The sequence below is a fragment of the Canis aureus genome, chromosome 10, assembly GCF_053574225.1.
Source record: "Canis aureus isolate CA01 chromosome 10, VMU_Caureus_v.1.0, whole genome shotgun sequence".
Classification (NCBI taxonomy): Eukaryota; Metazoa; Chordata; class Mammalia; order Carnivora; family Canidae; genus Canis; species Canis aureus.
Genome location: NC_135620.1, coordinates 3,578,131 through 3,591,883, shown reverse-complemented (window position 1 = coordinate 3,591,883; position 13,753 = coordinate 3,578,131). Strand labels below are relative to the sequence as shown.

At 51.6% G+C, this 13,753-nt stretch overlaps 1 protein-coding gene across 1 annotated transcript in view; it reads right to left on the bottom strand.

The window, feature by feature from the left end:
* ADAMTS2 (ADAM metallopeptidase with thrombospondin type 1 motif 2) overlaps positions 1-13,753 on the bottom strand; it is a 225,139-nt gene that overhangs the window by 101,747 nt on the left and 109,639 nt on the right. The window lies entirely within an intron of this gene.

Genomic DNA, 13,753 nt, shown 5'->3' with positions numbered 1-13,753 from the left:
TTAGGAAATCAGAAAAACCTGAGAAAAATTTGAGAAAGTAGTCAAAGAAAAGCCCAGATGGTTTTATAGGACAGTTTTACCAAACTACAAGAATAGATGTTTCTCATCCCATGTACAATAGCTAGGAAACAGAATGGGAAAAAGGGCTTATCAACTATAGCAACAAACCCCACAGAATATCTAGGAATAAACAAAAAGAACGAATGTATGAAGACCACACAAAGAGTGGTATGATATAGTTTACAACCCTCCAAAAGTACAAAGGGAGACCTCAATAATTGGAGACACAACAATGCTATCCTCGATGACAAGTTGATTCTCCTCTAAATCCATGTACAAACTTAACACAATCTCCATCAGAGGATTCTGAAAACCCAACAAAATAACTCTCAGATGTAACCAAAAGACTATCTATGAGAGAATAGCCCAAAAAATCTTGAAAATCTTGAAAAAATAATAATAACGGGAGGTACTTATCTTTCAAACTAACCGAACATATTACAAAATATGTTTACATCGTTTGTATGTTTAATATGTTCACATGTTTAATATTACAAAACATTAGTGCACAGTGACACTGGTGTCAGGACAGCCAGACCAATGGTACTGAACACAAAGTCCCAAAACATATCCAAGCATAGCAGGGACTTCTGGTTGAAATGAGAGGTTGAACCCCATTACAACTTTGGTAAAGTGATTTTTTTTTTTAAATCACAAGGCTATAAGGACAAGGAGAGTAGCTGAGGAAAAAATGAACAGAACTGTTGGAGGCTGGAAAGCAGATGGTCTCATAGTAATGGACTGAGTATATCTGAGAAAGTTGAATCCCCAAGCTGCCAATGAGGAGAACCAAGTCTGCATCGTAAAATCCACCAAAGGTACTACATGCTTCTGGATGTGGCAGTGAAGGTCAGATTGGAATAAGCTGGTGACTGATGCCAAATCCCCTGCCCATACACTAGGCCCCAGGAACAGCCCTGATAATTAACATTGGCATTGGTCTGGAAGCTCATTCTCTCTCGGAAAGGAGGAAAAGAAGGTCTCTGGGCTGCAGGCACAGGTGTGGTTGAGAGCAGAGGCACCAAACTAAAACCAGAAGGATTAAATCAATGCTGAGGCACTAGCCCCCTTCCACAATTCACTCCCAGAATGTTGGAAGTCAAGCCTATACCCCCTCAGCAGGCGATTAGGAAGGGTCTTCTCTAGGGAATCTGATCAACCAAAGACAAAGAGGCAGTATCGCCATCCATGGTTCACTGTGTCTCCATGCATCAAGCTCCGACTCACTTCTTTTGTTGCTGCCTCTCCTGGGGCAGCCCCAGACATGACAGATGGAGGCCAAGATGAAGCAAACATTCCAACAGGAAGAAAGTGGAAGAGAAAGAGACTATACAGGAAGGTGTGGGAAATCTATCATCAGTAATATCTGAGAAGAGAGCTGGAAGATATTACATCCATTAAATGAGGATAGGATGGGAATAATGAAAAAGGTCCTTTGAGATTAACACTATTTCAGCAGAAATTATAAACTCAGTGGGAGGACTGAGAAGATAAAGTTGAGAAATCCTCCAGCAAGTAAAACAATGAGACAAAGAAACTTGAATAATCATGGAAAATAGTCAAGAAAATTAGAGGACCAGCCTGGAGGTGTATCATCCATACAACAGAAACTTCATAAAGACAGAAAAGGGAAAACAGAGAGGGAAAGAAACTATGAAATAATTCAAGAAAATTTCTCAGAATGGGAAGGCATAAGGCTAGGACCATAGAAGGAAGTAGACCTGCACTGTGGCACACCATCATAGTATTTCAGAACAGAGAAGATTCTACAGGCCTTCACAGATAATTGGAGGTATATGGGTCGAGCAGTTACAGAGGAGCCCACAAAGCACTGGAATCAGAATGGCTTCGGACTTGCCCAATTCAAAGAGGAAAACAATGGAGCAAAGCCTTTGAAAGTCTGAAGCAAGACTATTCACCAGATAGAATTCTATGCCCAGACAAAATCTCCATCAAGAAAGTGAAATAGAGATATTTCCAGACACATAAATTCTCTAAAGTTTTATCTGTCTAGCACTCCTTCTCAAGAAGCTGCTGAAAGATACACTCCTTCAATGAAGATGGCAGATACAGGAAGCAGGATGACAAGGGGATCCCTTGGAGGATGACAGAGGGAGCCCAGGAGGGCAGCTCGGCACCAGATGTGGAGGGAGCTGAGCCGTCCTGCAGCAGTATGACCTGAGACAGATGGTCATCACTAAGACCCCCGCTTCTATCATGCCGTCTTCTTAAACCAAGGACAGAACCCCCAGGGCAGCTTGGCCCAGACTGTCATCAGGACTTGGCCTGTCCTGACCATGTGCTCCTGAGGTCCACTACATAAAGACACAGGATATGCATAGGATATTCCAGGCCCCTCCTTGGAGCACCCCTTGACCTGTGAGCCATTTTTCACTGCCCTGAACAAGGCATGCAAATGGACATACTTGCATAGGTCCTTAAGGAAGCAATGGCCCCATTGCTTGGGCAGGTTTGGAAGAGTTGGGGGCAACCTGGCTGTCATCAGAGGGGAAGAGAAGGGGCAAAAATACGGCAGGTGCACCCCACACAGTGCTATATGGAGGTCAGAAGTATGACATCCACATACACAACAGAGGGATCTTAGAAACAGAGTGCTGAAAGTAAAAATCAGTGAGAAATATAATGCAACACCATTCATGCCCATTAGACACATCCATGCTCAAGTAAGAAGCAACACTGATTTTGCAAAAATATACAGTGGCCAAAGGAGACCCTTTGATCACCTTAGAATGGTCTCTCTAAGGGGGAAGAGAGGTGAGCTAGCTGGTTGTGGAGAGAGGTGGTTTCTTTTTTTAATGATGTTGGAACAACTGGTTATAGATGGAGGAAAAGATGGCATCCTGACCTCAGACAGTATGCAAAAACAAATTCCAGGTGGACTGGTGGCCTGGAGTGATAAAAATGAAGTCACAAAAGTGCTAGAAGAAAACCCAGCTAAATGCTTTTTTAGGATCTCAGTTCTGGGCAGCCTCTGGACTCCTAGGCCAGTGTGGTTTCCAGATCCCCCACCTGACCCCCTACCCGAACTGCCCAGCCTCTGCTGGGCAAGCACGTGGATGGATAGGTGTGCTCACTGGGGGCCATGCTGCTGCTCAATTGTCAGGCAAGTGAATGAGAACCAATTGCCCTCACTTCTCCAGTGCTCAGAAGTCCCTGAAGCTCAAATCCAAACAAGCAGGACTGTAGGCAGTGTTCCAAATAAGGGGGGAGTGACACTTACAGAACAAGACCCAGGCCAGAGCACCAGCCCAGCCCTGCTGCTGCAAATACTACCAGGCCCCAGCATGAGTGGCAGAGCAGGCCCAGGGGACCAGAGTTCTGAGTACCAGCAGCCTGGAGCCTCGAGGAGCATGCTGGTGCCCCCACCCAGGAGAGGTCATCTGGAGGAAAGTCATCCCCTCCATTTGTTAACAACCTCGAGACAAGCCCTCCATGACTGCAAATTCCCCTAAAGATGATCGTTAAGATAAAATATGTTTATGTAGAAGCATAATCAGGACACAGCAAAAGCCCGCCCTGTTTGGAAGCAGGCAGGCCCTATGGAGGTTCTGGGAAGCAGAAAGCAGGCTCGGCCCCAAGGGGGCCATCAGCACAGGGCCCCACTGGTGAGCTTTATTAAAAGAAGCTCATTAGGATTATTTCATCCCAGCCCTTTATAACTTTATGACCAAATCGGAATTAATTTTTGCAATGCCGGCAGACGCAGCTCATCCAGTGTCTTTTAATGACTCGAGATGGAGGGGAGACATGGGAGGGGCCCCTGAGGCTGGGCCAGCCCCTCAGTGCTCGTTCATCAGGGTCACATCTGTAACAGCTTCTATGACTCTCAGAAACAACAGCTGGAAGGTCCATAAATTGCCTCCAGTCCCAGGCCTGCTAACTTTTCCAGAGCTTCAGGTCAGAAATGGGAGCTCCGGAGAAGCAAAAAGAAATTTTTCTTGGTTTTTCCATCTGAGGCTATCCCCAGAATGTGCCCTCCCAGGGTATGGGGCAACGGAGGCTCCTCAGCAGTGGACATGGAATATCCTGGCCCGCCCAGCACCCACCTACCTGGCTGGAGATTATACAGCCACCTGGAGTTGTACCACTTTGCAACCTGCTGCTTCTTTAGGTGCTGCTCCTTGATTTTCCTTTGATGAACCATCCTTGCTATTCCCAGACCACATGGCTCGGGGGAGGGGGGTGGCCAATACCCATGGAGCTTCACCCCAGAAGCACCCACATGGCCCAGGCAAGCCAATGAACTCTGATGCCAAGCATCTGTTGGAGGATATGGAAAGATATGCTCTCTCCTCCTTGCTGTGATTGCTAAGCTGGTAAAATATGAGCCATGGGCTGCTGGATACCTTCTCATCCTGTGAGAAGCACAGCTGAGAAATGAAGAGAACAGGTGACACCATTTAGGTCTCGACTCCAGCCATGCCTGAAGCCATTATAGCCCTGGGCTTTCCAGCTCTGAATCAATTCATTTGGACTTCTGTCTCTTGTAGCCATAAAAATCCTAAAATGCATCGCCCTACACATATATATGTAGTCATATGCACTGTCAAAAGTAAGCTAGACACCATTGTTTGATTTTGTAGCCATAACCTTCAGACGGTTAGCATCAGCTGGTGCTACTCTGTTGAGCCTCCTACTTTTGGAGAGAGCCCAGTGCAGACAGAGCGGGGACAGGGAAAGTCCACTGTGGATTTAAGGGATGTGGCCAAGAGAAAGAGGCCAAGCTCTAGTTTGGCCCCCCACAGATATGTGTCCTTGGGAGGTGGGAGGACCTGCCAGATGCCACAGTAGCCCTGGCAGAGGCACTGAGGCCACTGAGGCTGGGCCCAAACCAGCGGGGCCATGCTGAATGACCAGGAGCTCTGAGCACCTCCCAGGCTCCCTGCAGCAGCACCAGACCAAAGAAAGAGCACCAGCCCGGCTCTCCTGCTGCACACACTGGCAGGCCCCAGCTCGAGTGGCCCACCGCCTGCGGCCTTCATGCAGAACACCCCCTTCTCAGCTCTCTACCCTCACACCAGCCAAACAGCCTAGGCTCCTCCACTCCTGCCTGCGTGCCCTGCACCACCCTCCTGCCAGCTCCTGAAGCCCATCTACCCGCAGGTATGCACAAGGGCATCTTCAAAAATCAGGTCCCTGCTGTCCAGGAGCTGAAAGTGTCCTGCCCTGGTGAGCTCCTGTGCACAGCCACGGCAGGGCGGGTCCCTGGGACCGGCTGTAGTCTCCAGGGCACCAAACATCCTCTCTGTGGGCAGTCAGCTGCAGGAAGGGGAGCTAAGCCCGAGTTACCTCCTCACTACCGCTCCCCAGCACACAGCGGCCAGATGGCAGGATACAATGGAGAGACTGGCAGATCGCGTAATGAAAATATTTACTGTGAACTTCAGAACAAAACACAGACACCCACAGGTCCCAACAGAAGGGAGGATTCCCTGGGATTTCATTTTAAATGTGGGGGAAGCGGGAGGCTGGCAAGCAGGATGCTGATGGCCATTGTCGGGGGCCAGGGGCCTGGGGGCTTCCCCTCCATGTACATCTTGTACAAGTGTATCAGAGGCCAGGGAATCCCATCGCCAGCTTCCTTCATACTCCTGAGTCCTGGATTTGGACATCCGGCAGCCTCCTGGGCATCACTCCTGGGAAGGCCCTCAGGTACTCCACACAGAATTCCAGGATTAAACCACTAAACTAAACCACTTCCACCACCCATACCCACAACTCCAGCTGTACTACCTACCTCAGGCCGTGGCAGCTGTGTACACCCAGGCCCAAGCCAAGAGAAGGGCCTGCTTCTCCCTGACCTACAAAGTCCACTCCCTCCTCACCCTAGGGGTCCCTACACCTGTCCCCACCCCCTCTGCTTTGGCCCTAGCTCATGATTTCCCAGGAACCAGTTCCTCATTGGTTCTCCGAATCCAAGTTCCAAGGCATTTCTCTTCAGCTGCCAACCTCAGATTCCTATGCTGAGGCCCATGTCATGCACAGTGGCTGAGGATGATGCAGGGAGGGGTCCTAGTGCTTTAAGAGGGGCTCTGTGCCAATATGCACTAGAAGGTGTGGGATGTGGCCCAGCCCTGCCAGAGGCCCTCTCCTGCCAGGCCATCATTGAGATGCAGGAACTCACAGCTGCCTGTCCAAGCCCCACCCCCAGCCCAGGGACAGTCCCCTGGTCCCCCACCACTACCTGCACCCCTCCTGGCCCCACTTGGGACCAGTCACACAGAGGGGATGGGGCCAAGATACATGGCTCCTCCCAGCTGACACCACAACTCAGGGTGGCAGTGCAGGGTAGGCCACACTGTACCACCTTCTATTTATTTATTTATTTATTTATTTATTTATTTATTTGACAGAGAGAGAGAGAGAGAGAGAGAGAGAGAGAGGCAGAGACACAGGCAGAGGGAGAAGCAGGCTCCATGCAGGGAGCCTGACGCGGTACTCAATCTCGGGTCTCCAGGATCATACCCTGGGCTGAAGGCGGCGCTAAACCGCTGAGCCACCCAGGCTGCCACAAAGCCACCTTCTTAAGAGAAAGAATTCTTCAGACACCCTCAGCAGCAGCAGGATGGGGAAAGACCCCCATTGTCGACAATGAAGATGGCATTGGCAGCATGGAGCATCAGGGCTTTAAGGACATCCCTATGTATTCTTCACAGCAGCCCCATGGGTCAGGAAGGGACTCTCTTATGCAGATGGAGGGACAAGCTTGAGACCATCACACTCTAGCCCACAGCCCCACAATAGCAGAGAGCAGCAGGGAAGATGTCTAACTCCAGGATCCAGGTCAGCCCATGGCACGGGCCTCAGATAGGGCCACTCAGAGCCAACTGCATTGGGGCCCATGGACAACAGGCTGCTCTAAATGTCAGGGAACCCCCCCTACCAAACTGGGGACCTCATCCCAGATCCACACTCATCCAGTCTACTTTCAGCCTCACCCTGTCCACCTTCAGCCCTGAGGTGTGGGGCTCTAATAAGAACCCAGAGAATCAAGAGAGTGTTTCATCCTGCTTACCACCCCATGGGCCTCGAGCCTTGTATTATTGGTGTCGGGTTGTAAGCTGGAACTTTAGATGCTCTACATGATGTGCTGGACGGTGGGAGGGAGACACTGAGGGTCCATTTTCAGGGCCCCTGTGCGCGTAGCTCCAGGGGTTTCACCTTCACACAAACTGCTCATAAGTGCATGCCCTGGGAGGTGCTCATGCACGGGGCCCCTTCCACTTTAAAACCTGGCCGTGGAGCAGACAGGAAAATGGACCAAGTGGCAAGGAGTAGATTTCTAACAGGAGAGATGGCCCACTGACCACTGCTCCTTGTGTCTGTCCCTGCCCAGAGCCTGCTGAAGAACAGAAGTGACTGACTAGGGACTGTCCCTGGCCCTCTCCACTAATGTGGGGGTGAAAGGGTGGGTGCAGTGGGGGCAGCCCTGAGAAACCTGCCTCTTGACTGAATCCATGGAGTGCGCAGGGGATACTGGCAGGGTGGACACCTCAGATTAGTCCAAGAAGAGCTCTGTGTGGGAGTGACTCCTCTTCCTAAGTCCTCCACTGCATCCCACTGGGTCTGGGAGTCTGGAGCGCCCCCATCTCCCTGCCCTCTCTCCCAGGGAACGTTAGGCAGGCCCTGCCTTCCTTTCTGTTTTTCTGGCCTTTCTCTACCTTCCACAGGTAGGAGGCACAGGATGAGCCTACCGTGAACCTCCCCTTTTGGCCCTAAGGTACAGACAGGGTGGATGGCACATAGAGGCCCTGTTGAGGGCCCCAGGTGCACTATCCTGTCCCACAGATAATGGTGTTTCGTCCTGTCTGCCTTCTTATGTGAGCTCAGTGGGTTCAGAAGCTGGGGGTGCTGGTGTCCTGAGGGCACACTGATTAACCCTGGTGGACCCCACATGTCCCTGTCCCATGATCCTTCCTGCCTTGAAAGGCCACAGCCTGCAGGTACTAGGGAGGGAAGAGGCTCCCCTGCTCTTCAGAGATGTGGAGCTGCCATGCTTCCATGGTGGCCACCAAGGCACACTTGCTACATTCCCTACACAACACCAACCCACGGTGTTGACAGGGCTTAATTTGATCAGCCCCATTTAGAGACAGGAGGAAATGAGAAATCAGAGCAAGTGCTGAATGCTGTAAATTTAATCCATGACACAGCCTCACAAGGGCCTTTCCTAACACACTGGGGGTTGGGGGTGCACTCCAGGTCCAGATCCCGTGGCCACCTGAGGGCTGCCCTTCTGCAGAAAGGATGGCGCAGAGCCAGTTCACCAGGCCTCTGGCTGTCCCAGACAGCCCAAGGGCTCCAGAGGACAGGCCAGGCGGCTAGACAGGAAGGGACTACAAAAATCACCATGTTCGACTTTAAAGGTCTGGGGTTTTCTTTCCTGGTTTGAAAGCAGATGTGAGGGGCACCTGGGTGGTTAAGTGGTTGAGCGTCTGCCTTTGGCTCAGGTTGTGATCCGGGGTCCTGGGGGATCGAGTCCCACATCAGGCTTCCCGTGGGGAGCCTGCTTCTCCCTCTGCCTATGTCTCTGCCTCTGTGTGTGTGTGTGTGTGTGTGTCTCATGAATAAATAAATAAAATGTTTTGAAAGAAAGAAAGAGAAAGAAAGAAAGAAAGAAAGAAAGAAAGAAAGAAAGAAAGCAAGCAAGCAAGCAAGCATATGTGACTCTGCCAGGTGTGCCCTGAGACACAGTGGACGAGCTTGCCAGCTTGCAGACCACAGATCTCCTGCCTGGCCCTGCCAGGGCACTGCCATCACTGTCGTGCATTCAGGGCACCCAGTTACCCGGGGACTCAGGCTTGCTGCTCCCATCTGCATCACCGAATTGGACACTAAGAGCCCGTATGACCCAGGCCCTATCCACCCGACCACCTTGCCTGCTGGATTCTCCCCCAGTGGAGATCTCTGCACACCACTCTCTGGGTAGGACTCTCCGCCAGGCAAGTCCTGTGCCTCCAAAGTCCAGCCCCCGCTTTTTTCCTGTTTGGGACAATTCCTGACCACCTGCCCCTTCCACCTGGCCGAGTCAATAGTTACTTTCCTGGCTCCCAAAACCTTTGTTTCTATTCATTCATTTGCTCATGAAGTATGTCAGTACCAACCATCTGCAAGGCCCCGTGCCACGTGACCCTCATGACAGCAATCTGTGCAATGTCACTATCACAAACCTGTTGACTTGCTCGCTCTCTCTCTCTCTCTCACATACACACACACGTGCATGCATAAGCACACACACTCAAACTTGCACACACATGTGCACACTTAAACCCACACTCATACTCATGCTTACACATTCATGCCCACAAACTCACAAATTCACACCTTCTACCATGAATTCCTGGAAGACTAAGGCTGCCTCTGGCTCCCCTCCAGGTCCCCAGACATCCACATGGGGCTTGACAAAATAAGTCAATAAACTGGGGCCCAAACCACCTGTTAGTAAATGGAAAGCCACTGTTATCCTTGTGCCACTGATCAGCAAACTGAGGTCAGGAGGGCAGGGGGAGGCAGCAGGCGTGGAAGAGCTACGGCCAGTATTTTCTTGGCAGGAACGGTCATGGGCAGACATGGAGAAAGGTGTGGCCACTTCCTTCCTGGCCATCGTTTTATAGGGGCAGAGCGTGAAGGCAGCCAGGGGCCTGGCTCTTGCTACTCACCTCTCCCTCTCCTCCTGGAAGGGCTGTTGTCATGGCTCCAGGCACACGCACCCCTACCACCTGCAGGCACCAGGTGACACCAAGGCCCTGGGCCGGAGCACAGGTCAAGTGTGGTGCCAAAGCAACCCTCACAGGGGCCTCCGCGGCCATCAGGGTACCCACAATGCCAACTGCATGGACTCTGTGCCTGCAGAGACAATAGGTGGTGAGCCCTACAGTAACTGAAACTTCCTCAGCCGCAGCTCATACCCACTATTTACCTGTGTCTCTTTGTTCTTGAAGCCAGCTGCTAGTGGGTATGAATTATTGTGGGATCCTCACATGGAGAACCAATGAACACTCGCTGGGCAACAGACACTTGTTATACCCCAGGCTCCTCCTCTCTTTTGGGGTCTTTCCCCAGTCCCACACACAGCCACCAGCCCACTAAACATGTACACATAGAGGATTCATGTCCTAATATGTAAAGTGCTCCTTCAAATCAACAAGAAACAGCCCAGGAATTCAAAAGGAATATGGGTATTGGTATAAATGGACAGTTCTCAAAAAAGAAAAACAAGCAGCTTTTAAACGTATGAAAAGATTCCCAATAAAAGATTCCCTTTTATTACTTAATAAAAGCAATACTTGGGGATCCCTGGGTGGCGCAGCGGTTTAGCGCCTGCCTTTGGCCCAGGGCGCGATCCTGGAGACCCGAGATCGAATCCCACGTTGGGCTTCCAGTGCATGGAGCCTGCTTCTCCCTCTCCCTGTGTCTCTGCCTCTCTCTCTCTCTCTCTGTGTGTGAGCAGAAATGGCCCTCTTCCTCCTCATGACTCCAGATAACATCAGGGTTCCCTAGCCCTTCCCTACTTTGCCCTCTTGGCTAAGAATCCCTAAGGATGGGAACAATATCCTTCTACCTTTCATTCCAACACTGGACATCACGCAAGCCCAAAGTCAATGTTTAAGTGTTCGAAAGGCAAAAGTTCACTCTTTAAAGGTAAATTACCTTGTACAGTGAGCATAACTTTGTATAAACTTTTGTTTTAAAGATTTTATTTATTCATGAGAGACACACACAGAGAGAGAGAGAGAGAGCTGATAGAGTAGATGCAGAGGACAAGCACGCAGGGGGCTGTAAAGCAACATCATCATCATCACTGCGGTGATGCAGGACGTAGGAAGCTGAGCTGGGCACCCCATCACCCTGGGAAGCCCTTTGCTTCAGAGGGGACGTCAGGAGGTGTCACATGGAGGTGGGGAGGCCAGTTGGGGCATGTTGAGCCTGAAGCTCCTGTGGGGACTCCAAAGACAGACATCTACTAGGCACTCAGGTACAAGGTGTCTGGGGCAAAAAGAGGGCTGGAGGGTGGTCTGGGGGCCTGAGTGTATGCGGTTAATGTAAGCCATGGGGTTTGCCATCCGGGACACCTAGGGGGAAGGGAATCAAGCAACTGCAAACAGGTGAACAGAAAGTTATGAGCATCTTTACTGACTCCTGCCCATCACCCAGAATCTTGTCCAGGCACCAGCCAGCTGTTCTGTCCTGTCCAGTCAGGGAGGCCAGGTGGGGGCCACCTCACTACAGCCCATGGCCTCCAGCAGGATGGGCTGGGGGTGCCTCCACCCCCCACGGTGTAAGGCTTGCCTGGGTGTGAGATGAGAGGAGTCTCTGCTCAGGACCTGGCCCTCAACCCAATGCAACCACTGCCTTGCATGCATCTATCTGATGCCTCCCAGGGCAGCAAATGTGCCCACAGCTGGAGTGCTCGCCAGACACGTCTGGTTCTGCCGGCCCTGCCCTTGGCACTAGCACGATCCCAACCAACCAAACCTAGCTGGCATTCACCACCCTGCCAGTCCGATCCTGAGCATGTATGAGCACCCCAGGGGCGGTGCCTTCACACCTGTCACCTCACTCACCATCTATAACCACCTAAGCAGAAATCCTCATACCCCTTCCAAGATGAGCGCTGAGACTCAGAGTCTGGACCAAAGTCTCAGTGGTGAGTGCTGACCCTGGATAAGCTTGGCCAGTTCAGTAAGACCCCCCGCTCCCCACTGACACCTGAGAGGTATTCTGGGTTCTGATCCAGCAAGGCCACTTCCCAAGTGAGACATGGCGAAGCCAGTCTCCCTCTCTGGGCCTCAGTTTCTCTCTCTGAAAAATAGGCACAGTGACTCACAGGGCATGTGTTCAGGGCACATAAAACAGCAGAAACTCAGGAAAAGTAAGGGGACCTTAAAGTCCTTGACAGAGAATCAAGGGAAAGGAGGTGACAGTCTGCCCTATGCCAGAGAGTCAGACTCAGATGGCTTGTAAATGCCCCCAAATATGGAACGGGCCACAAACACCAGACCCCTGCTTGTTCCCCCAGCCTGGGCCTCCAGCTGCTCCAAAGCAAAAACTCTTTTGAGGGCTCAAGGGTGTGTCCCCCAAGGTCCTCCTCCAAGAAACACCCCTCCCAGGCCGCTCTTGAAATCACCTCCAAGAAGAAAAAATCACTTCTGCTTCCAAAGACATCCCCTGGCAGGAAATGGGCCACAGGCACCATGAATGTTTAATTACGTTAATTGTCCAAGTTCAGAGCACACCATGACTCCCTAAGTACTTTATGGGCAATTGTAATTAAGCATGAAATGGCTCACTTGTACAACTCCCCTTTCTCACCCTCTCCAGGCTGCTGGGAGCTTCCCACGGCCTCCCAGCCTCACTAGCTAATGCTCACCTTCGTTCTTTCTTATTTAATTTTCTGAACTTTTCTCTTGACATCCCTATCCGGGACATTCCTGGGCTTTGGCACACGACCCGAAGTGCTGCAATTACTTAACTATAAAACTCCCATAGAAATTTGCTTTTGACTTTGTTAGAAAGCATTGTAATCAAACCTCTGAGAGTCCCGATCGATGGGCTGGCCTGGCAGAGGAACTACATCACAGGATTAAGTGGCTTAGCAAAAGGAGAGCTCGGCGGGCAGGCGGGCAGGTAGAATGACTAGAAAGTCTAGCCTGGCCCTTGCAGGGCCAGCAGGGATGGCAAACGCTCCCCCAGCCCTGGCACTCACTGGGCCCTGAAATGTTACCCTGGGTTCAGCTGTGACAGGTGTGTACAGGTCTTGAGATGGTCGTTCCCCATATATACTCTGGGGCCTGCCCCTGCAGAGACCAGAGGGAGACCTGGCCTTAAATAGACATCAGATACGCACTTTCGACATTATGCTCTAGGAGGCTGTGCACACGGGCACAAGAGAGGATGAGGTTTGCGGGGGAAGATAGGCCCACATCTCAGGAGCCCCTGGATGTGGGCCCTGAGCCAGGCAGGTCAGGAGAAAAACTGTAGGATCATCAATGCCCCCTCACACTGTCCAGGCTCACCTGCCTCAGGACTCTTCCAGGTCCTTCCCCAGCCGAGCTTCTGCTTCCCTACTGATTATCCTCTCAGTAATTCCATTCATGCTGTCTGCCACCAGAGAAATTTCCTGCCACAAGGGCATCTCCAGCAGGCACCCACGGACATCACCACCCCATGCACAGGCCAGGCACCACGGGGCTTAACCCCTGCTCTGCAGGGAATTCTAAACATCACCCAGGTAGGAAGCCCCAGGGTGGGGGGAACCTGCCAGCCCTGCGTGGAGAAGCTCAGAAAGTGAGTATGGCCAGATCCCCACAGGAGACGGAGCCCAACAGGCTCTACTCACCCACACCCAGTCTGACTCCTCACCACAGAGGGCTGGGCATCCTCGGGGCTTCACACTCACTCTCCTCCTCCCTCCCTCCACGCCTGCTCCCTATGCCAGGACCACGTGTGGGCCAATAGATACTTGCCCATCTGCAGCCTGAATCATCCTCTAGGCCCCAGACCCACCACCCTGCTGCCACATTCTCCCTGGGACATCCAGAGCCACTCGGTGCCAAAAGCCCAAGTGAGACAACACCTCACTCTTCCTTATCCCAATCCTGGAAGACACCAACGACCCTCCTCTTCCCCCCTGCCTCCCTCCCACAGCCTGGGAGTTGTCAGATGCTGGCAC